At 39.0% G+C, this 23,721-nt stretch overlaps 1 pseudogene; it reads left to right on the top strand.

Annotated features, from left to right (window-relative positions):
* The first annotated feature begins 2,592 nt into the window (after positions 1-2,592).
* LOC138382646 (chromobox protein homolog 3 pseudogene) lies at positions 2,593-3,143 on the top strand (annotated as a pseudogene).
* The last annotated feature ends 20,578 nt before the right edge of the window (positions 3,144-23,721 follow it).

The following is a 23,721-nucleotide window of genomic DNA, read 5'->3' as shown; positions in this document are numbered from 1 at the left end:
TTCTGGGCTGGGTCTTCAGTTTAGCATCAGTATTTTGTTTGAACTAATTGCCAGAATTTATATATAAATAAATATAGGTATGTCTATATAAATATAGATATATATATCCATATTTATTTTATTTTTCTTCCCCCCAACTTTATTGAGGTGTGCTTGACAAATAAAAATTGTATATATTTAAAGCATAAAACATGATGTTTTGCTATATGTATATATTATAAAATAATTAGCACTATCAAGCTAATTAACTTATTCAACACCTGACATAATTACAATTTTTTTGTTGTGAGAACACTTACGGTCAACTCTTTTAGCAAATTTCAAGTATACAATACAGTATTACTGACTATATTCACCATGCTGTACATTAGATCTCCAGAATTTATTCATTCTGCATAACTGAACCTGTATTTAAATATAAACACTCTTCAAAAATACATTTTTTTTTTTTTTTTTTTTTTTTTTTTTTTGAGGCTGAGTCTAACTCTGTTGCTCCAGGCCAGAGTGTAGTAGTGTGATCATAGCTCACGGAAACCTCAAACTCCTGGGCTCAAGCCATCCTCTTGCCTCAGCCTCCTCAGTAGATGGGACTATAGGCATGTGCCACCATGCCCGGCTAATTTTTCTATCTTCAGTAGAGATAGGATCTCTCTTTTTCTCAGGCTGGTCTCGAACTCCTGAGCTCAAGCAATCCTCCCACCTTGGCCCCCCAGAGCGCTAGGATTACAGGCGGGAGCTACTGCCCGGCCTTCAAAGATACATTTCTAAGCCAAATATGCATAATGTTTTGATTATATGATTTTATTAGTCAACTACATCTTAGTTCTATTCTTATTAGCAGTAAATGATAAAAAGTCAGCATTAACTCTCAAACATTCAGCCCCATGCTTGTGCAGCTTTAAATATTTTAAAGCGTTTCAGGATGGCTGTACTGTACATTTATGATTCTCAAAAAAACACTCTGAATAAGGCACAGGAGGTATTAACATCATTCTCATTTCGTGAATGAAGAAAATTTCAAAGTTTCTAATTTAATTTTAAATTCATATTTCTGGGAAGTGGCCAAGGTAGGGTGAGAATTTTGCATTCTGCTTTTGTTATGAAAAGTAGAGAAACCTATGGTATCCTGGATTGGATCCTGGAACAGAAAAAAATGACATTAGTGAAAAAATTGCTGAAATCTGGAATTTAGTTAATCATCGTGTACCAATGTTGGTTCTGAGTTTTGGCAACCGTATCATGGTCATGAATCTAGAAACAAAGGGGACAATCTGAACAATCACTGTTTCAGGAATACCTGGGATCTATAGGAGGCATAAGTGAGAATTTTAGAAAAAGATGTTGAATAAGTGGTCAGGGAATTATGGAAAAATAAGGAAGATCACCTGAAATCATCAAGTTAGAAAGGACTGAAGAGAAGGCAGCAATGTCAGAGGCAATAATACCCCATTCCCAGTAAATCTACAATGACACTCATTCCTTTGTCTTCAAACCTGTTGTTTCTTTGGGGTTCCTAGCTCTAGGAATGGCACCACCACTCACAAATTGCTAAGCCAGAAACCAGAGACTCTTCCTCCTTCCTGAGCCCTCTACCGATCAGTTTCCATGGCCTGTGGATTCCATCTGCTGAGGTTCTTTTGCATCTACTACCAAGTTCAGGCCACCAGTATCTCTTACCTGAACTCTTTCCCACAATAGTCTCCAACCTGGTCTCCCTCCTTCCCATTCTCTAGGAGGAGGATGATGATAATTATTATTATTGGTAATTGTAATTTAGTAATTTTTACTGGGGGAAGTGACTCTTTAGAACATTAAATTTTAGATTAAAAAGTATAAAATTTTGTATATGTTCTATTTTGATGTTTTTTGAATTATCAATTGATATTACCAGATTATGTATCAGTGAACCAAATCCTGACTTTAGTCCTCCAATAGTATCCAAACCTCTGCTTCTGTATGTCCCTACACCTGCTGGACTAAGCTATCTTGGCAAAGCACCCTTACTCACAAAAATGTTTCCCAGATGGTTTCTATAACTATAATGATAAAAAATTCTTTCATCTTGTTTTTAATACTCACTACAAAAATACCATGTCTTAAAAAAAAAGTACTTGTAATTCATCTCCTAAGAGATTAATTTAGGTCATAAGGTTGTCTACTAAAAGTAATATTTAGATGGAATTGGGAAATTGTTATGGTCCAAACATTACTTTTGCTAAGTTAAAACATGGGTTCCTCATCCACTGAGATGAATAACCTGTTTTGACTCAAGATAATAATTAAAATGGTAGAATTAAAAAAATTTTTATGAGATCATGATTATCTGATCTTTATAATCATAATGACCAGGAACTCTGGCCATTATAAGAAACTGTTACAAACTCTCAATTAGGTAGCAGGCTCCGACTGGATGTCACTTTACCACCCTTTCAGTACCCTGTGATATTCCATGACACCTGCTGAACACAGACACTGGCATGGCTTCAGTTTAGTCCTCCTTTTAAGGATCTATGTATTGAGAGACGCCGTAGACCCGCTACCCAGAGCAGCTCAGAGGTGGTGATTAATAGCTCTTCAAGTCTGCAATAAAAAATGGCTTCCAATAAAACTACCTTGCAAAAAATGGGAAAGAAACAGAATGGGAAGAGTAAAAAGGTTGAAGAGGCAGAGGCTGAAAAATTTGTGGTGGAAAAAGTATTGGATCGACGTGTAGTAAATGGGAAAGTGGAGTATTTCCTGAAGTGGATAGGATTTACAGATTCTGACAATACTTGGGAACCTGAAGAAAATTTGGATTGTCCAGAGTTAATTGAAGCATTTCTTAATTCTCAAAAAGCTGGTAAAGAAAAAGATGGTACAAAAAGAAAATCTTTATCTAACAGTGAATCTGATGATAGCAAATCAAGAAAAAAAGAGATGGTGCTGACAAACCAAGAGGCTTTGCCAGAGGTCTTGATCCTGAAAGAATAATTGGTGCCATGGATAACAGTGGAGAATTAATGTTTCTTATGAAATGGAAAGATTCAGATGAGGCAGATTTGGTGCTGGCAAAAGAAGCAAATATGAAGTGTCCTCAAATTGTAATTGCTTTTTATGAAGAGAAACTAACTTGGCATTCTTGTCCAGAAGATGAAGCTCAATAATTGTTTGCATTGCTTTTTATATATATTTATCTATGTATATACAATCTGGGTCTTGGTTTTTGATTTACTAGTGTGAAGAAATAACTACATCTTATAAATCAAGTTTGATACCTTTGTTTTGGAAAAAAAAAAAGAATCTATGTATTATAGTGGTTATGATGCCCCTATAATGCTCAGGAAGGCTCCTTGCATATAGTAGCATTCACAAAACAAATGTTGAAATCATCAATTAATTAGTGAATTTATATTTACTTAGATGTATCCTGTGTATCAAATGCTATAACTGTGCATCTTGGCACTTAGCAAATATTGCACATTGGATTAATGAATACTTAGGTATTGATACCCTTAATTAATTTAAAGAACATAAACTGTCATTCAAGATTGGTCTTGGCTGGGCGCGGTGGCTCACGCCTGTAATCCTAGCACTTGGGAGACCGAGGCGGGTGGATTGTTTGAGTTCAGGGGTTTGAGACCAGCCTGAGCAAGAGTGAGACCTCGTCCATACTAAAAATAGAAAGAAATTATCTGGACAACTAAAAATATATATAGAAAAAATTAGCTGGGCCTGGTGGCACATGCCACTAGTCCCAGCTACTCGGGAGGCTGAGGCAGAAGGATTGCTTGAGCCCAGGAGTTTGAGGTTGCTGTGAGCTAGGCTGATGCCACGGCACTCTAGCCAGGGAGAAAGAGCAAGACTCTGTCTCAAAAAAAAAAAAAAAAAAAGATTGGTCTTAACTATGACCATATATATCATTTTTGGAATGCTAGCTTTGGGATTTTTTTCTCTGCTACTTCTAACACTTTATTGTTAGATATACTAAGCAATGAGATACGCGTAAGAACCAGTGATTTGCAAGTTGTGCCAAAATGAAATATACTATTCTACAAGTTTAAACATTTGAAAAAGAGAATACATATTTTCATGAGAATGAAAGTTTAAAATTTTAAATGTTTAGAAATGTGAGTGTCAAAGCAGATGGTTTGTACTCCTCCATTCCATTCTCTAAGATTATTTTTTTCCCTCTCCCTTTTTGTTTTTCCTTTTGTCTTTTGGAATTTTTAAAAATAGAGAAAAATTCAAGAGAAGAGAATAACAGTCATCCATATTTTAATCACCCAGAATTAACTACTGTTGACATATTGTTTGCTGCCAGTTTTTATTTTTAAAGAAAAAAATCAGTTTTTTTGTTTTTTTAAAAAGAAAATAACTGTATTCCATAGAAAGTATTCAAGCAAGATAAAAGAATTACAAAGGTGAAAGTTAAGAAACCACCTCTAGCTTCCTATTGCAGAAATTATCTCCATGTTATTAGTAAGGAACGTCCTAGTTCTCTCTCAATGCAGAGTCATCTTTCTTAATAAAAATTTTATCAGTGTCATTCCCATACTTAAAATCCTTTGATGTTCCAATCTAATCATGACAAAAACATCAGGCAAATCCAAACCAAAAGACAATCTACAAGACATCTGAATAGTACTCCTCAAAATTGTCAGGGTCATCAAAAACAAACACAGACGAAAAACTGTCTTAGCTAAAAGGTGCTTAAGGAGATAAGATGACTTAAATATAATGGGCTATCCTTGTTGGGATCCTGGAACAGAAAAGGACATTAGTTGAAAAACTGGTGAAATATGAATAAAATCTGGAGTTTAGTTAGTAGTAATGTACCAATATTGGTTTCTTAGTTTTGGCAAATGTGCTATGGTCATGTAAGATGTTAAAATTAGAGAAATCTGGGCGAGGAGTATACAGAAACTCTCTTTGCCATCTATGGAATTTTTCTGCAAATCTAAAATTATTCCAAAATAAAGGCTGTGTATATAATAAATATATATGTGTGTGTATATATATGTACAGAGAGAGAGAGAGAAAGAGAAAGAAAGAGAGAGAGAGGCAATTTACACAGAAAACAAAAACCTGTAGTGGCAGCGCTTAGCTTTCAGGAGGACATTTACACTCTTTAGCTTAACTCGCAAGGCCTTTCATGGTCTAGGGCCTGACTTCCTGTCTCTGGTCTCACCTTCTTACAACCCACCCACACCAGTACTCATCCTTCATTGGGGTCACACGGAACCACGTGATCATGTCATGTTCTTCTTTGCAAAACTGCTTCTCCTGTGTTTTCTTTTTTAGTGTCGCCTCTTAATTTTTTTTTTTTTACCTCCTATCTTTTTTTTTCAAATCTGTCTACTCCCTTCCCATGCCACCACTCTGATGGAAGCCACCATTACATCTTATTTGAATTACTAAAATGACTTTCTGACTAGTTTTCTTGTCCCCATCTCTTGTCCCCATCCAATGCAGTCTTCATTCAACAGCTACAGTGATCTCTTAAAAGTATAAATTTAGGCCAGGCATGGTGGCTCACACCTGTAATCCTAGCACTTTGGGAGGCAGAGGCGGGAGGATGGCTTAAGGCCAGGAGTTTGAGACCAGCCTGAGCAAGAGTGAGACCCCGTCTCTACCAAAAAAAGAAAAATTAGCTGGGCGTTGTGGTGTGTGCCTGTATAGTCCCAGCTACTTGGGAGGCTGAGGCAGGACAAGATCCCATCTCGGGGGAAAGGAAAAAAAAAAGAGTACAGTTTAAATTTGTTAGTCTTAAAACTTTTCACCAGATTCTCTTTGTTTTTAGAATAAAACCCAAAAAGGCCTGTAGCCTCATTGCTAGGAGAGCTCAGGGGCAGCATTTCTATAATAGACTTGGTAGTGGGGTGCAGGGGTCAGAGAAGTTCCCTTTCCAAAGCTATACTTTCCTTGGCACCATTCTTGCCCCATCTCCTTATCTGGTTAAATCCTACTAATTATTCAATGACCATTTTATAAAAACTTTCCTTGATCTATCTATACTCCAACTCCCTCCTCCAACTACTGGTTTCCGCCTAGTGTGAGAGGGGAGGCTACAATTTTTAATGGTTAAGAGTCTGTCTGGGTTTGAATTTGGCTCTATTCTTTAGCAGCCGTGTGACTGTGGGCGAGCAACTTGGACTTTCTGTGCCTGTTTCCTTATCAGTTGTGAGGAATTGTAAGTAAAGTGCTTAGAACCTCACCTGACAACAGAGTAGGGCTCAGAAATAGCAGCAGCTGGGCTATGATCTGTTCTGTGCCTTTGTAACCCTGAATATAAATATAATTAATGTATTATATTGGTACCACTGTGTCGCTAGTGTCTAACACAAATATTTGTTGAATATTGTTTCCTTTGTTCGGAATGTGCTTTTATTCTTTCTGCTTGCCCTTCCCCATGTGGTCAATCAATGCATGCTGCTGTTCCAACCTCAGCTCGGGTCCTCCTCTAGAAGAACCCCCTCGGATCCTGGCATCCCCTCTGAGGCAGAGCTTCCTCCTCTGTCTCCTAAAGCTCTTATAGTTCCTACTTCATTAGAGCTGCCTGGGTCTCTCATTAGATGATAATCCCTGTGAGCACTATAAATTCGGGAAAAAGCTCCCAGTGGTGTTGAATCATTGGATTGGAGTCTCTAGGATCACTGTGCTGCCGTGAGGATCAAACGGTAAGTTCTCAGTAATTTTCCTACCTAAAAAGTAAACCTGAGGTTTTGTAAGAAAAGTGAAAGGAGTTCAAGATTCTCTGATACAATTCTGGCAGTTAATAAAGACTTAGAACTCTGGTATATCAGGGCTTTTGGGCATAGAAAAAGGGAATCGTGTTTGAAAACTTTTAGGTGAAAGGTTGATAGCTGATAAGGCTGGAGAAGTTTAAGAAGCATGTGCTCGTATTGTGCGTATATGAATAAAATTGTCTGGAAAGCAGGTAGTGTCAGCTTCTAAGGTGCCTTTTCCTTTTAAATATCTCCAGACATCTTGTATGTTGTCGGTACACAATAAATGCTTAGCAAATGCTTATTGGATGAGCATAAATGCACATCAGAGAAGATTAGAGCAAGAAAGAACTTTAGAGACATCTGGTCCAACTCTTTCATGATGAATGCAAATTATTTTTTAGAAGGTTTCAAAATGAAAGATAAAAATTTTCATGTTTTAGAGATATTAAAAAATAAACTAGGCCTGCTATAGACCATGAATAAAGATAATTTTCTAAGCACAGTCAACTTTAATGGCAGAGAAAAAGTAAATGTCTGGGTTTTCTTTACAAATGGAGGATGAGATTTTTATGTCCAATAGATCTATTCCTTTGAACTTTTGCATTACTCTGGAATGACCAGCAAGTTCTGGACCACAGTGAGAACTTCAGCTCACATCTTTCCCAGCTGTGATAAATTCCCAGCATCTTCTGTGGAAGGCTTTAAACATCAGATGGTCCTGGTCTACTGAGATTGCGCAGCTGTTAACCCTCTTGGGTATGGTGATTCTGAAGTGATTTACTTCCACTTTTGTTTTCACTCAACAGTGAAGAATAAGGTTCAAGGCATACGACTAGAAAAGGCCAAAACAATTTAGAACCATTTTAATATGGTGGCTACTTCTAGCATAGAGTATACAAACCAAGAAAAAACAACAGATAAATAAACCAACCAACCACATTTTTGGCCCTGACATACCAAAGGAAGTTTAAAAGAATAAACAAATTACTTATTAGTAATATAAATGTGTTTTATAACTAAGACACTCAAAAATTATGTTTGTGAGTGAAGCTGTCTTTTGAGGAATTAAAAAAAATTTCAATACGAAAAATGTATCTCGTATAGGAACCAAATACTCAGCACTGAAACCTCGGTCTTTATTTTTCCTACTGCTTTCATGGAGGAGCAACTAACCAGTTGATGGGAACTTTGGTTAACTTCAAATTTTCAGTGTGAGCAATAATGTTTACATCACAAATACCAATGCAGTACTGTGCTGTTCACCCATTTATGTGATGAACACAGGTTCGAAAGGCAGCCTGCATTAAGGGAAAAGAGAGTTGAGGTGTTGCGATGTTGTTTTGGCACTAGCAGGCAACCTCAGCAAAGTTGTAGAGAACTTTTTTCCAAAAGTGAGATCAGTCTAATCACAAAAGATTATATTACCCTGAGATTTAAAAACGCACTCCATGAAAGAAACTGAGAAATTGAAATCTGAGAGTGCCAGCTCTCCCAGGAGGGCAAGCATGAGGCCATACTGATGCTTAATTTTCTTTTGAATACTTTAAATGAGAATTTGGATTTACCTGAGATTTAAACCTGATTGACAAAGCCCTTGAGGAGTTCTCTTCAGCTGCAGAAACAAGAAGAGTTAATTGGGCAAGATAATGGAGTCAATTTTGTTAATTCTTCAAGTATTACAGTTTCTTTTCTTTTTCAGTCAGTTTGGGGGGTAATTATAAAAGCAATAAAAATCAGATTTACAGACCAGAGTCTTTCCAAGTGATTTACATACTGTTAAGCAATGACTGGGCAGCATAATGAAACCAGCAAGAAGTACAGCCTCAATAGACTATTGAGAATGGATAAATTTTCTTACAGATTTCTTATTAAAAAAAGGTCTACAAGTTAAGTTTTGCACAGTATTTAATAAGTTTGTATTCCTCCTGAGCACGACATGGAATCATGTGACAAATTGTCACTGTGGAATTTTGGTCACATGATAAAAAGGAAAGTTGATACATCTTTCATTTTTGTGGATAAAGGAAGCCTTATTTAGTATGTATTAATAGGAGATATTAGAAGAGGAAGGTAGTGGGGAAAATCTCCAAATCTAGAAAAAACAACAAACCACATTTTTGACCCTTATAAGCCAAAGGAAGATTAAAAGAATAACTATATTACTTATTTTATTTGAGCCATCAAAACTTAAAACCTGCATTCCTATAGACCTTACAGAAACATTTTCACACATTTACAAGGATAGAAGAACAAAGGTGTTTGTTTCTATGTGGTTTAGAATAGCAAAAAATTCCAAGCATCCAAATTATCCATCAGTAGGGAATTAATATGATGCACGATTTGTATCCACAAAATTAATAGGTAGATTCAGAGTATAGATATAAAAATGCCTACCATATATTATTCATTAATTCGCTCAAAAGATTGTATTGGGTGTCAATGACATAGTAGTTAAGATGCTAGGGATAAAGGATACTAGAGAACAGGGCATGTGTGTGGAGACAGAAAAGAGAAAATATACAAGATAATTTCCTATAGTTATACTATCAAGAAATACAACCAGATGATATGGTAATGGAGAGTGATTTAGTCAAGGAAGGCCCAGGTCGTGACATGGGAACTGGGCTTGAACTGTAAGGACCTGGGGACTGATGTTCTGGGCAAACAGGAGAGCGCATGCAACTGCTCTCAGGTGGAATGAGTTTACTGTGCTCAAGAACGGAGAGGGCCCATGTGGCTGGTACCACCTGAAGATGGAGAGGTACTCAGGAGTAGATCATGGAGGACCTTTTAGGCCATGGTGAGGAGCTTAGGTTAATTCTACATGCCACGAGAAGGAAACTGTTGGAGGGTTCCAAGCAGGGCAGTAACATGATCTGATAAATGATATAAAAAGACCAGGCTGGCAGTGTGTGCTCTAAGGGAAAAAGGGAGGCACGGAGTGTCAGAACTGTAGGAGCCTAAGTGAAAGATGATGACAACCTGGGCCATAATGAGGGCCATAGACATGGCAAAAAGTGGATTCATTTGGATTTTCTTTCAGAGGGTAACACTGTTTAAACCTAAAGCTTCAAATCTCTTGACCAGGAACCAGATCTGGGTTCTCAGGCACTCTCTGAAGTCTCATTTTTCTCCTCCAAGTATGGGAATCAATAATGTCTACTGTGTCTCTTTCAGGGGGCCATTGTTAAGATTGAATAAGATAAAACTTGTGAAAGCATTTAGTAACTGTGAAAGTGCTATGTAAATATGAGGTATTACTGTTATTAATTTGGAGAGATTCCAGATGGAAAGCGCGACCACAGTTGGGGGTCAGGGCTACCTCCTTCCTCAGTGTCACAGGAGTAGTATTGATTACTTCAGCAAAATCTTCCAGCTCTCAGTTTCCCTAATGTAAAGTGGATAAAATGCATCTCACAAAGTCAGAAGGCATAGCAGTGAAGTGGAGCTGGGGGAGGACAAACTAATTAGTAATTACAAAATTATCGGCAGTTACTAATAAGTGATAAAAAGACTAAAATATTTTCCAGTGCGTCTCTGGCACACTGGAATGATTTCATTAAGCCCCCTTTAGGGGCTGCTTTCTCTGTCAAGCACTAGAGAAAAGATCCAGAAGTTCCAGAAGCCCAGGTTTTTAGTAAACTCTCAGTTTCTTAATTGAGAAATGGGAAATGGCTAGAACCTTCAAGGAGTGTAATTCATTCTCTTCACACTTTAAGAACCATAATTTCAGGAAAGGAATGAGAGCCATCATCTTAGGCATAATTGTTGTGACCATAAACGTATGGTATGAAATGTGGGCATTGGTGAAGATATCTTGTCACTTCACTTAATAAATTTTTTGATTGCCTTCAAGCAGTAGATACTGAAAGACATTCAGTTCATGTTTACAACCAGCATAGGGAAGGATTTGAAATATTTTATAATAAAACACTCCTCCCCCTACTTTTTTTTGGAGGTGGAACATAGAGGAGGGGGGCCCTTTTTATATGAAGGGCCAGATGGAGAGAAGGGGAAGGGAGAGCTCTGTGATCAATAGTGATTTCTTAATCCTGAGGCCACATGCTATAGTCATTTCTTCAGTAAAAGTCTAATTGACGTCAATGACTTTGAACATTCATACCAATTGTCTTTGAGTTCAGTCTTATCTTGGTTTCATCATACCACTAACCACCTCCTTTCACCTTCAAACAATGGCCCCACCAAGCCACTTCGGATGATGCCCCAGGCTTACTTTCTTAGGGGAAAAATTGAGCATTACCTCACTTCCTGAAAATGTGTCCAACAGAAACAGAACATTTTTCTCTATGAAAGCAGACATTAATATTAACATTTGCCAATTTAGTTGGTGATTTGCTCAATTCAAGGACCACAGAATGTTTGGTGTAGGACTAAATGTGTACCTGGGTAGTTTTGGGGAGGCTTTTTCGCTCTTGTATATATTTTTAGCAAGTGAGAAATAGTGATCTTTCATATGAAACAGATGTGTGGTTTGCACAAAATTAACATGATTTGTTCTTTGCTAGGCAAAATGGAAGTGGTGAGTGATGCAATATTTCAACTAAAAGATATTTTATAGAACATTAACATATCAAGTTAAGAAGAATGTTCTTCCCAAGCAAAAATATTGATTCATTAAAAAAAACTTATCGAAATAGAATTGTTCATAAATTATTATTGCTGTTCCCATAAAAATATTTTCTGTTTAAATTCATAACAAACATTCTTAGGAGGAGAAATATCTTTTCTATGTTCCATTTAACAATATAATAACTTTGTTTTCAAAACCTCATTTTATTCCAGCTGGAAGATATATGATCTTGTTATATAAAACAACCACTTCATCTGTACAGAACCTTTTTATTAGAATATATGATTGTAAATTTCTACAGAGGTTGTGTGGTATAACCTTTGTCTAGTTTAGACTACATGCCATGGAGCTGAAACCTTATCTTCAGAAAGAGTGCATAAAAATTACTTCAGTAAAGTTATAAACACAGTTTGTATGTTAAAAAATTTACAGCTTTTGACAGAACTATGTTCATTTGTATTATTCTGTAATGTGACTACTAAATAATATTAATGTTACTAATAAGTGATCTATCCTAATTGCATATATTTAATAAAAAATGGGCAAAGGTAGGATGTGGGTGTGGGCTTGTAAAAGGTGAAGTATTGCCAAGGTGCAGATACTGAAGTTTGAATGTGTGACCTTTACAAGATCACTTGGCAGGTGATTACATGACATTCCCCAAGACTCTGCAGATACCATCACACATAAACACTACTGACCTAAGATCCTCCTGCCTCTGGGTCTTTGAGATGACCTTCTCTCTGACTAAAACTCTTTTTCCTCCTTTTCTTCCTCTTTCCTCTCCTCTGACAAAATCCTAGGAAAGTTCAGATCTTGCCTTAGACTTCCCTTCCTCTGAGGGTTGCCCTGAGCACCCCATTCTTCCAACCCATGCTGACTAGGTTGGGCTCCCTACTTTGAGCTTCCATTACACCCTGAATTTCTTCATTTGTATTACCTCATATGAAATTTTATTAGTGTTGATATTCTCCAAAGAAGGATGAAGATTTGGCTGTCGTGCCATCATTCTATATCCAACTCCTTGCATAGAACCTGGGGAATAGCAGACAATTGAATGAACAGATCTTTATTTTGTATAGATGATCATGGTCCCATGGTCGTTAGATATTAACTCAGCGCTTACTTGTTTAATTAGAAGGGAAAAAAACTCCACTCTCAGTTTCCTGACTATAATCCCTTAAACTTCTGGTTGGGACTTGTAGTTGTAAGCAACAACTTTATTTACTTAATAAAGACTCTAAGTTCCCACTTAACTGAGAAGTTCAAAGAGTGAACTTGACTTTGGGAATGAATGGATCCATGAGTTCATATGCAATTATAAATCCATTTCTCATTCTCCTCTTTTATCACTGTTTTCTTCTGCATGGACTTTGTTCTTGAGTAGAATCTCTGCACACAGGAGCAAAGTTAGCCACAGGCAGCTTACATGGTTTGTCTAGAGAAACATGTATGGTTTGTTTAGTGAAAAGAGAGAGCCTTTCACCTATAAATCTCATAAGCAGCTTTTAGAAGCTCTGGCCCCGTGGGGGTCACATACCCATGCCAGGGTCCATTTTGCAGCCACAGTAGCATAAAACTTCGGTTGGTCTGAGGTGTGTGTTCACCCAGTACAGGTAAGGAAGGATTCTCACAATAAAGAAGAGTTTGTTACCAGAAAAATGGGGAAGGAGCCTATGTGTAGGCAGACAAAACCTTTGCTACTGTGGTTCTGTGTCAAATAAATACTAGATATCCTGAAAAATTATCACCATTGGTTTGGATCAGGCACCTTGATTTTACTTTATCAGTATTTTTATAATAGTAACACATGACAGCTGGCAGGAGAGAACTTTAAACATCTGCTTCTTTCATGTATTGACTCTTTCTATAACATATTTGTATCAAGGTCTAGGGATACAAGAATGAACTGGACACACAACAGTCCCTGCCCTGATGAAACTTATATTTGATTGTGTGTGAGGTAGGGTGGAGGAGGTAGACAAAAACCAAGCAAAGAAGCAAATGATAATTAGAAGTTGTACTAACTGCTATGAGGGAAACAAACTTCAGTGTAACTATCCATGGGGTAACTATTATCAAGTTATTGCTCAGCGTCTTGTTTTTAATGAGGACTACCCTATTCCTCCTATTTCATATAAGTACTGCATGCTAACCAATCGTGCAACTGGAGTTCCCTATTCCTCCTATTTCAAATTACAGCCCACTCTATCCTGCCCCTCTCATTTCCTCTTCCCCTTCCTTTTGTTCATAGCTCATTTGACCTCCTAAAATATGCAATAATTTACTTATAATTTACACATTAAGTTTACATATTTTATCTCTGCTATCCCCTCCACCTTCCACTAGAATGTTAAACCCCATAAGGGGAGAAATTTTTGTTCATTGGTAGATCTTCCAGTGCTGCCTACATAGCAGATGCTTGATAAATAGTTTTTGAATGAATGGATGAATGAATAAGATAGACAACAGTGGAGAGGATAAGGCTGTACTTATGGAGGACAGAGATGGCCTCCTTGAGGAAATGAGATTGCGAGACATGAATAGTGATGAACAAGACTTGGGACAATACAGGAGACAAATGCTTTAGTCAAAGAAAGCAGCAGATAAAAAGGAAAGAACTTAGAGAATTCAAGAAATGGAACAAAGACTGGTGGGCTATGGTGTAGTGAGACGAGGGGTGCATGGCCTCAGTAAAATTGGAGAGATACGCAGGGGACAGGTCATGCGAGGGCCTGTGGCTTGTGGTAAGGAATTTGGATATTTCTTCCAGTGTGATGGAAAGTCATTGATTGATTCTGAAAGCTAGGAAACTCACTATCTAAGTTTTGTTTTAATCTACTATTTTTTGAATCAGTCCAGAGTTATTTCCCTTGTTCAAGCCACCTTTACCTCTCACCTGAACTACATTTAATGGGTTTTTCCTCAACCATCTGTGTCCCTCTCCAGTCCTTTCCCTACACAGCAACGCAGAAGTCATTCTGCTGCTGCAACCCGCAATGGTTCCTATCATCCGTAGGACAAAGACCCGAGTCTTCATGAGCCCCACAACGGAGGCCCGTGTTATCTGCCGCTCCTGCTCTTCTTGGCCGGAGCGCCATCTCTCTCACACTCCTCCACAGCACACTGGCCTTGGCGGAACTGCTAGAACACACCACACTGCTTCCTTCTGTGAGCCTCCCACGGGATCCTCCCGGTCTCCCTCCATAGCTGCTTCCGGTTTGTTGAAACGTCACTTCCAGAACTTCACTGGCTTAGAGAGACTTTCGCGAACTCTGCTGACCATGAGTCCGGTTACACATGCTTGGAGCATCTTGTATTTTTCTTTGGTAACACTGTGTAGGTATTTAGATAATTATTTTTTAATATCTCTTTTTCCCAACACTATAGTGGTCAGGACTGTGTTTAACAACGGCATGACTCCTATTCTAGAATAGCTGGATGGCTTTACAATGGTAAGGGAGGTGACTCCTTCTGGAATTCTAGGTGTTTAATAAGTGTTCTCCAGTTCGCCCAAATCGAGGGAGAAACTTGACCGTAGGAAGACACTCTGTGACCACAGTGCCTCTCACTGGGATGGCTCAGACAGAGGCAGTGTCTATCAGTGTGAGACCCTCTGTAATGAAGAAGCCAGGCCAGGAAAAAGGTGTGTGCACCACAGCATAAGGCTAGGATTATTGTTTGTTAAGGAGAAAAGTCAAAGTCATTTTAACGGGAAGAATGAGTATTCTCAAGCAAACTAGATTGGAAGGGGCTTTAGCTTTAGCAGCACCTTCTCCTTTTGTGAGACCTGGACCTGCGAGCTCCCCTGTAACCAGTCAGTAGAAAGCCCAGCGGCACCCAGGTGATGTGAGAGTTGGCTCCCCCAAAACGGGACCAGGCCTGTGGAGAGAGGGGGCACGTCCTTTGGCAGGGGTTAGAATGGCTAAAAGAGAAACTCGTAGAGGGGCACAGAGAGGTTGAGAAATAAGAAATTAGCCTTGTGTGGCTTAGGGGTCAAGTTCATTATACCAGGCTCAGCTATTGCTGCGAGACTCGGCTTCACAACTTCTCCACCCAGCATGGGAGCCCACAAGGCAGCTTCACGTGATTCTTCCTTAACCACAGAGCGTGGTTGAAGTGGTTGAAGATGAAACCAGTGTGGCTTTCAAAAAGGGCCAGCCCTGGTTTTTAACAAAGAGCTTTTTAATAAAGCCATAAACTGAGTGAATCATAGTCCTCTTCAGCTTCTCTTTTCTTTTGTGTAATTTTAATCCTCTTGTTTGTTTCTGAGCTGATTTCATCATTTTTATCTATTTGTCTAAATTAACCCAAACTCCTTTAAAGTCTCAAGTTAGTTTTTGCTAATATTTAATATTTTATTTCAGGTGTCTACATTGGATTCACATAGGTTGCAAACAACAACAGCATGGCTATTTGAGCCACGGGGAGACCTCTTTTTCTCAGGAAGGAAGGCCTGTGACTTGGGTTCCCTGGAGATCAGTGAGTGACTTTTCTGTCATAGTGGCTTCTCAATTGTAACATCTGAAGTTTGGTTGGTTGTTTTTTGTTTTTTTTTTTTGGTTTTTTTTTTTTTTTTGAGACAGAATCTCACTCTGTTGCCCTGGCTAGAGTGCGGTGGAGTCAGCCTAGCTCACAGCAACCTCAAACTCCTGGACTTAAGCAATCCTACTGCCTCAGCCTCCTGATTAGCTGGGACTACAGGCATGTGCCACTATGCCCGGCTCATTTTTCTATATATATTTTTAGCTGTCCATATAATTTCTTTCTATTTTTAGTAGAGACAGGGTCTCGCTCTTGCTCAGGCTGGTCTTGAACTCCTGACCTTGAGCGATCCTCCTGCCTTGGCCTCCCAGAGTGCTAGGATTACAGGCGTGAGCCACCGCGTCTGGCCAGCATCTGAAGTTTTGAGTAGAAACTTTGTCTATGGGAAGGTGGTTATAGAAAGGAAGTCTTAAAATGATTAAATGTTTCAACTATAGCTGTAGAATTTGAAAAACTAAAAAAGGAAAATTAACTGGAATTCACTGCTTAGGAGAAAAAACCAAAATCAAACCATTACCAATATTTGTTATTGATTATTTATTTATTTATTTGTTATTAATTAATTTGTTATTGATTTGCTTACTTATGGCCATGTGGAGGGTAGATGATATTTTAAAATATCTTTAATATAAGTGATACTTAGCTAACTGAAAGTTTTGCATGCTTTACTTCTAATATTTGAGCACGTGTTTAAAATTTGGTTTGTGGTAAACTGAAGCATTTCCCCGTAGTGTTATGTGATATGGTGGCAGTGGACAAAAAAGTGAAATTTTATATTTTATTACAGTGGAGTACTAAGGAAGATGACTAATTCTCCTTATTTGGAGAACAGGAAGTGGTCTAGGATTGACATCCAAAAAAATCAAATATGTTTGATGTTACTAGTAGTGACCTACTTTGATGTGGCTTCTTCAGATGCAACCAGAACTAAAAATTGTGACATCTGAAGGTGGTGGGAGAGTTTGAAGAACATTAGTCAGAACCTGTTACCTGAAATTTCACCCTCTGAAGTCATTATTCCCAGGATGAATGACTGGCTTTACAGAGTCTCTGCAATTATGGAGTAGATGGAGAAAAAGTTTGTCTGAGAAGACCAGGACTTAATTGAAATAGCATTTTTGAGGATTCTTTCTGAGTTACTCAAATTTCTTTGCTTGATCTCTGTAGCCTCCTCAACTCATCTAGATAACAGTTCTATTCTTTCTGCTCCTTGAATGAATAAGAAAAAAGCAATTTGTGGTTTACTGACATCTGCATCCGGATTATCTGATATTTGCTAAAAATGTTTAAGTCCTGGACTTCACACTGACAAGTAGAATCTAAGTTTTGAAAACTGCATTTTTAGAAATCACCCTAAGTGATTCTTTGGCACCCCAAAATCTGGAAACTACTGGTCTCTAGTATAGGAGCCACTAGCCACATATATAATGAATGATTTTGTTGATTCTGATATTATTACCTGAATTAGTTTTAATGGAAACTGAAACTGATTATTTAAGACACCCTTGTTGCCTGTTTCTGCTTACTTAGAGAATTCTTTAAAAAGAATATGACAACTCCAGGTAAAAGAAAAAATATCATTTATTTTAACCTCCTCTGTTCTTGAGCCAGAATATTTTAGACCGTAGTTCTCAAACTTAGCAATACATTAGAATCATCCAGGAGGTATGTTAAAATACAGATTGCTGGGCCTCATCCCTAGAGTTTCTGATTCAGTAGGTCTGGGATGAGCCTTGAGAGTTTTCATTTCTTACAAGTTCCCATACATTTTAATCTTCTAGGGCTGCCACAACAAAATCCTGCAGACTGGGTGGCTTAAACAAAATTTACAGTCACATTCTGAGGTATTGGAGGTTAGGGCTTCAACATATGAGTTTTGGGCATGGAGCACAATTCAGCCCATAGTACCTGACAATGCTGAGGCTGTAGATCTAAGGACCACAGTTTGAGAACTACTCTTCTAGACTGGACTGGCCAGACAGGGAATGTCTTCTGAGAATACATTTCTCAATCTTGTTAGACAGTTCCTGGCTTTCTGCTTTTTCTACCAAATTTCTCATGATGATCCTTTCTATTTCCATGTTACAATTACTACTCTTGGCAGGTAACTTTCCCATGTGCAATCGACTTCTCTCTGTCCTCGGTGACTCTGAGTATATGCCAGATACCAACCTGGGTGTCTTGCATGCCACTCACACTTAGTGTATTCAGACCAGAGCTTATTTTGTTCATTACAGTCTCACTTTTCCTTCTGTTTCCCTGTTTCTGTTCCTGACTTGACCACTCACTAGAGACTTAAATGGGATCATGGGGTCATATTTTCCATTTTTCATTCCTCTGCTCCTAGTGTCTCATCACCAAATTGAGCAGCATCTACCTTAACATGTGTCTGCCTCCATCTCCTTTTGTCCATTTACCTTGCATCCAGCTTTGTTTAGGTCTCATTAATTCCTCCTTGAATATTTTAATAGCCTTCTGGCAAGAATATCTCCCTTCTTTAATGAAAACTATTATTGTTGCTACAGTAATCTTCCTAAAGCATTATTCTAATAAAAAACATCAAGCATTTTCACACTGCTCCTTCAGCAGGCACCATGCCAGCTAAAAAAAAATTCAGGGTTCTGTTACAAAAAGAAGGGGTGAATAAGGACCTATCAGTCTTGCCAGTTTGGTCCACTGACTCCCCAAAAAGGTACATCTTTCCTCTCATACACAGAACCCCTCTTGCACCTTTCCCCAATGGAGACACCCCAAAATACGACACAGTTAGAGCCTCCAGCTCAAGGGTAATGATTTCTGTGTGTTGTGCACTTGGCTCTCTCAGATCCCAGTGTGGATTGTCATGGTCTGGCCAATAATTGTCTGCCGTCACACCCAATATTCAATGATGGAGCAGGAACATAATGACTGCCGTGTAGCATCCATGCAGGAAGGGAGAAAATCAAAGATATGAGGGCCATGGCAACTTTTAAATCATGCTGGGCCACAATAGTGAAGACTCCACCTAAGCAGTGGAGTGATTTCCACGGTTGTTGTTTTTGGTGACTCTGGGATGCTCCTCCTGGTCCCTTCTCCTCTATGGTCTTTTCAAGGTGAGCATTAGAAAGTACAGATTTTATGGGGGCCATATTCACACCTACCTCTTTTTTGGTGGAGGTTTGGAAACTTGGATTGTTTTAGGGATTGGACCATCATGATGCTAGGCTTGGGGTTTCATTGGTAATATAATTCTATAAAATCTTGAGGGGACTTCCTATCTGCTTGCTGCTATTCTATTCATATATGAGTAACCAGAAGCAGATGTTTTGTCTTCATATAGTTTTTTTTTTTTTTTTTTTTGAGACAGAGTCTCGCTCTGTTGCCCGGGGTAGAGTGAGTGCCGTGGCATCAGCCTAGCTCACAGCAACCTCAAACTCCTGGGCTTAAGCGATCCTACTGCCTCAGCCTTCCGAGTAGCTGGGACTATAGGCATGCGCCACCATGCCCAGCTAATTTTTTCTATTTATATTTTTAGTTGTCCAGATAATTTCTTTCTATTTTTAGTAGAGACGGGGTCTCCCTCTTGCTCAGGCTGGTCTCGAACTTCTGAGCTCAAACGATCCGCCCACCTCGGCCTCCCAGAGTGCTAGGATTACAGGCGTGAGCCACCGCGCCCGGCCTTCATATAGTTTTTGAATCTAGCATCTCTAGTTTATTATATACAGGCCCCAGGGCTTAGCCAACTCCTCCTCCCTCAAATTAACTTGAGATAATTTGAAAAATAGGCATGATCTTTGCTTATTAAGTGCTTCCATGTTTCACATAAAACTCCTAAAGAGAGTACTTGACAAAGGCATGCGGCCATGCTCTTACCTCCTATGAAGGCTGCTTTGCTCCTGCCTCTGGCCATGTCTCACGATAGTTTCACTATGGAGGAAGTAGTGAGCTTTTTCAGCCTCAAGAGACGCCAAATTAGACTTTCTTTTCACCTAGTCTGGGGCTGTAGGCTCTTAGCAAAGTTGTATTTCCTTCCACCCTGCTGGAAGAATGGCTAGCTCTATGCTGGGTTCATCTCTTTTGGGTAGGCTTTTGTTGAAAGTGTCAAGAATCAGCCAAAACACACAAACACTCTAAAAATTTCCTACTATTTCCGTTAATGCTACAGCCTTGGTTGGCACCTTCCAAGCTTCTACTAGCTGCTGTTTTTTTTTTTTTAATCTGGATCACCAATTCCCCAGTCTACAATAATTTTATCTTTTTTTTTTTTTTTAAGAGATGGTGTCTCACTATGTTGCCCAGGCTGGAGTGCAGTGATAATTCATAGGCATGATTATAATTTTATCTTTTCTCATGCCACTCAACCACCTCCTCTATGTGAATCTTAGCTAATGCACAGCTTTTTTTGGTGTCAAATTTTATGTTAGAATTAAGTTTCGGTGCATGTGTCAGAAAGCAAAAAGTAACAGTGGCTTAAATGATGCTTAAGTTTATTTCTCTCCCTTGTAAAGGAAGTTTGGAGGGAGGCAGCCTAGAGTTGATGTAAAGCCTCCATGGTGTCATTGGTGTTTCAGAGTCTTCCAGCTTTCTTCTCCACCTGCCTAGAGTGAGGACATTGACCTTATGATTTAAGATGGCTGCTGGAATTCCAGCTATCACATCCACTTTCCATTCACAAAGATATAGGTGGGGAGTTGGGTGGGGGAGAGAGAGGTATACTTGTTCCCTTTTGTTGAGATTTTCTGGGTAATCTATACTACATTATTTCTGAATGGCTGAGGTTTAGTCAGTCAAATGGCCACATTTAGCTTCAAGAGGGGCTCAAAATACAGTCTTTTAGCTGGGTGGATATATCCAGCTATTTATCAAGGTTCTGTTAATAAAGCAAAGGGGCAGGTGGACCTTGGAGTAGGAAAATAACAATCTGTCACAGGTAAATGTGTAAATGATTAGAAAACAAGGTAAAAATTTTTACGTGCCTTAAGGGAGCTGCAGGTATAATAGATTTCAGTGGGAGGTTGGTGGAGGGAGAGGTAGTATCCAGCTACAGTGACTGTGGAGGGCTCTCAAAAGAAGATAGCATTTGAATTCAGTTGTAAAGAATGAGTAGGAGAGAAGTAGGGCATTCAAGTTGGAGAACCAGCACAAATAAAGGCAGAGATTTGAAAAAATGCAACGAGTGTATCCATTTGACAAGATAGGGTTGGGTCTAGGGTGCCTGAGACACTCGGTCTCAGGGTCTTGCAAGTATGGGATGAACGTCTCCACAAATCTATGCTCTGGGCAGCTCACTTGCCACCCCCTAGTCCTGGCTCTGGACTAGAATAAATGACACATTAAGGCAAGCCAGGTTGGGATGTTGGCCCTTTCCAATTTCAAGTAAAGATATAGAAGGCTGCTCCCACGCATGTCAAGAAGAAAGCCTAGCATCTTCTGCCAGTTCCAGATGACAATCTGGCAATCTTTCCACCAAAGGAAGAATTTTGCAGTTAATTAGCATAGTAATTTTTTATAGACCATACACCAAAGACAAATTGCCATGATTTCTCTTGCCATGGTTATTCTGAGATTCTGAGTAGTATTTTAGTCTTTCATGATTAAACCCACATCAGATCCTGATATGAGGAAAGATTCCAGACATTTGCTACGATGTTAATATAGCTGACACCTGCTGTAAAGCCACACGAAATGAGGATTGTGGGAAGTCCCCTGCATTCTCCTGGTGTGGGCCTGCAGTGCACATACTCCCGCAAGTCAGCAGAAGTGAGAGCTTCATGTTTACCAATGTAACACGGGAGGGAGGGGTGCAGGGGGGTGCTGTGTTTTTAGCTGCTCTAATCTCTAGTTTGAGGTTAGCTTGGCTCACATGGATTGGGTATGAAAATGAGTAGGTACAAAAGCCTTTAATCCAAAACGTAAGTTGGGAAATGCAGGAAATTGTTATACTGTGTGGTTTCAATATCATGAAAGCAGTAAATGCCATATCACTTCTTCCCTAACCTCTGTAACTAAGAAATTGGGGTTCTAGATTTATATTCCCCGTAACCATGTATTGTAGGTCCTGAGTTTCCTTCAAGTAATGGTCAAGGATTACTGGAAACTTCATACATCAATTGATCAACCTTCAGCTCTCTGATATAGGGGTAGGAGGTAAATTATAGAAAACAAATGAAAAGTAATGGATACAGTTTATTGAGGTACCTTCAAGATGCCAGGCTGTTGCCACACATTACCTCATAAAGCTCTTTGTTCTTACTTTTAATTATAAGAAGATGAATTGGAGGCTTATAGGGTTTTTTTTTGTTTTGTTTTTAGAGACAGTATTTCAATATGTTGTGCAGGCTGGTCTTGAACTCCTGGGATCAAGCAATCCTCTTGCCTCAGCCCCCCAAATAGCTGGGACTATAGGTGTATGTCACCAGGCCTAGCTTATAGAGATATTAAATTTCTTGTTCAGTGGTCATCTGGCTTATGTCAGAGAACCTTCTCCGAAGGGAAAACACTATGAACGAGGATCTGAATGCCAAAAGGAGCCCAAGAGGAAGAGATTGCCTAATTGGCAGGTGCTGGGGTCGGGGATGGATCAATGTCAACATAAGGGAAGTGCAAATAACTGGTCAGATCTCAGCCCTGTTTGTTAGTTGTTCTGTTTAGAGGACATAGAGGATAGGTCTTCAAATTAGCTGATGAAATGAAACTAGAAGTAATAGTGAGCACAGTAGATGGCAAAATCAATATTCAATAAGATTTCAAGCATGTGGAGCAACATATTGAATTTAATAAAAAGTTATTTAATGGAGACGAATGTAAGAACTGTGTTTGCATGCAAACAACCCAACTGAAAAAATGGAGTAGGAGGGTAACAAGGCATAGCAAAAGCACATGTGAAAAATAGATTTGGGGAATTTGTCAGCAGTCTATTTAATGGAAGTCAACTATAAAATACTAATGCCCCCTCTCAGACACCCTAAAAACTGCATTGAAAACCTAGGTTCCATTAATAGAAATATAATATCTAGAATGAAGGAGGAGACAGTCCTTTTGAATACTGCATTTAGAAACCCACAGGCGGATTACTATGTTCAGTTCTTTTTAAAGTTTGTAGACAAACGAAAATGTATAAAAAGGGTCACAATGTTTTCCCTTTGGAAATTCTTTCGTCTTTTAATGTTTTCAAGATCTACATGTTTTTCAAGTTCTAATTCAAAGCCTGTCTCCTCCATGAAGTCTGCTCTGATCCATTGTGATTTTCCCATCTCAGAAATCCCTTTGCCTATTTTGACTCTTCATTCCCAACCCGCAATTATTTTCTGTGAATGTAACTCCGCCTACGCTTCCAGTCTCATGAGGGCAAGATCCGTGTTATTTATTGGCCTCTGGCATCTGGCTGTTTCAGTGCCAGGCTGAGAGTGGTGTTCAATTATTACTTGTTTGTGATTGATTAGGCCAGTGGTTCTCAACAAGGGATGGTTTTGCCCACCTCCTCCTCCCTCTCTAGGGAATATTTGGCCATATTTGGAGACATTTTTGTTGTCTCAACTAGAAAGGGTGCTGCTGGTGTCTATCTAGTGGGAAGAAGCCAAGGATTCTGCTAAACATCGTAAAATACACCGGACAATTCCCACACCAAGAATTACACAAAATGTCAGCAGTGCTGGTGTTGGATAACCCTGTATTAGACAATTCAGGTGTGTTTTGATTGGCTTTTTAAAAGGCTACTCCATCTGCCTGTTCATAGTTACATTTTGGTGACAGATAACGTGCCTGCTGCTCCTTCCCAGAATGAATGCCACCTCCAGGCAGTCACCCCTGCAGTTCAGGCCAGGGCAGTTAGTCGGTCTTGGTTACATTACTGAAGGCAGATGATTATGGGTGAGTTCGCAGGTTGGGGCATAATGAAAC

Source organism: Eulemur rufifrons, chromosome 4 (assembly GCF_041146395.1).
Source record: "Eulemur rufifrons isolate Redbay chromosome 4, OSU_ERuf_1, whole genome shotgun sequence".
Classification (NCBI taxonomy): domain Eukaryota; kingdom Metazoa; phylum Chordata; class Mammalia; order Primates; family Lemuridae; genus Eulemur; species Eulemur rufifrons.
This window is presented reverse-complemented; position numbering and strand designations above follow the sequence as displayed.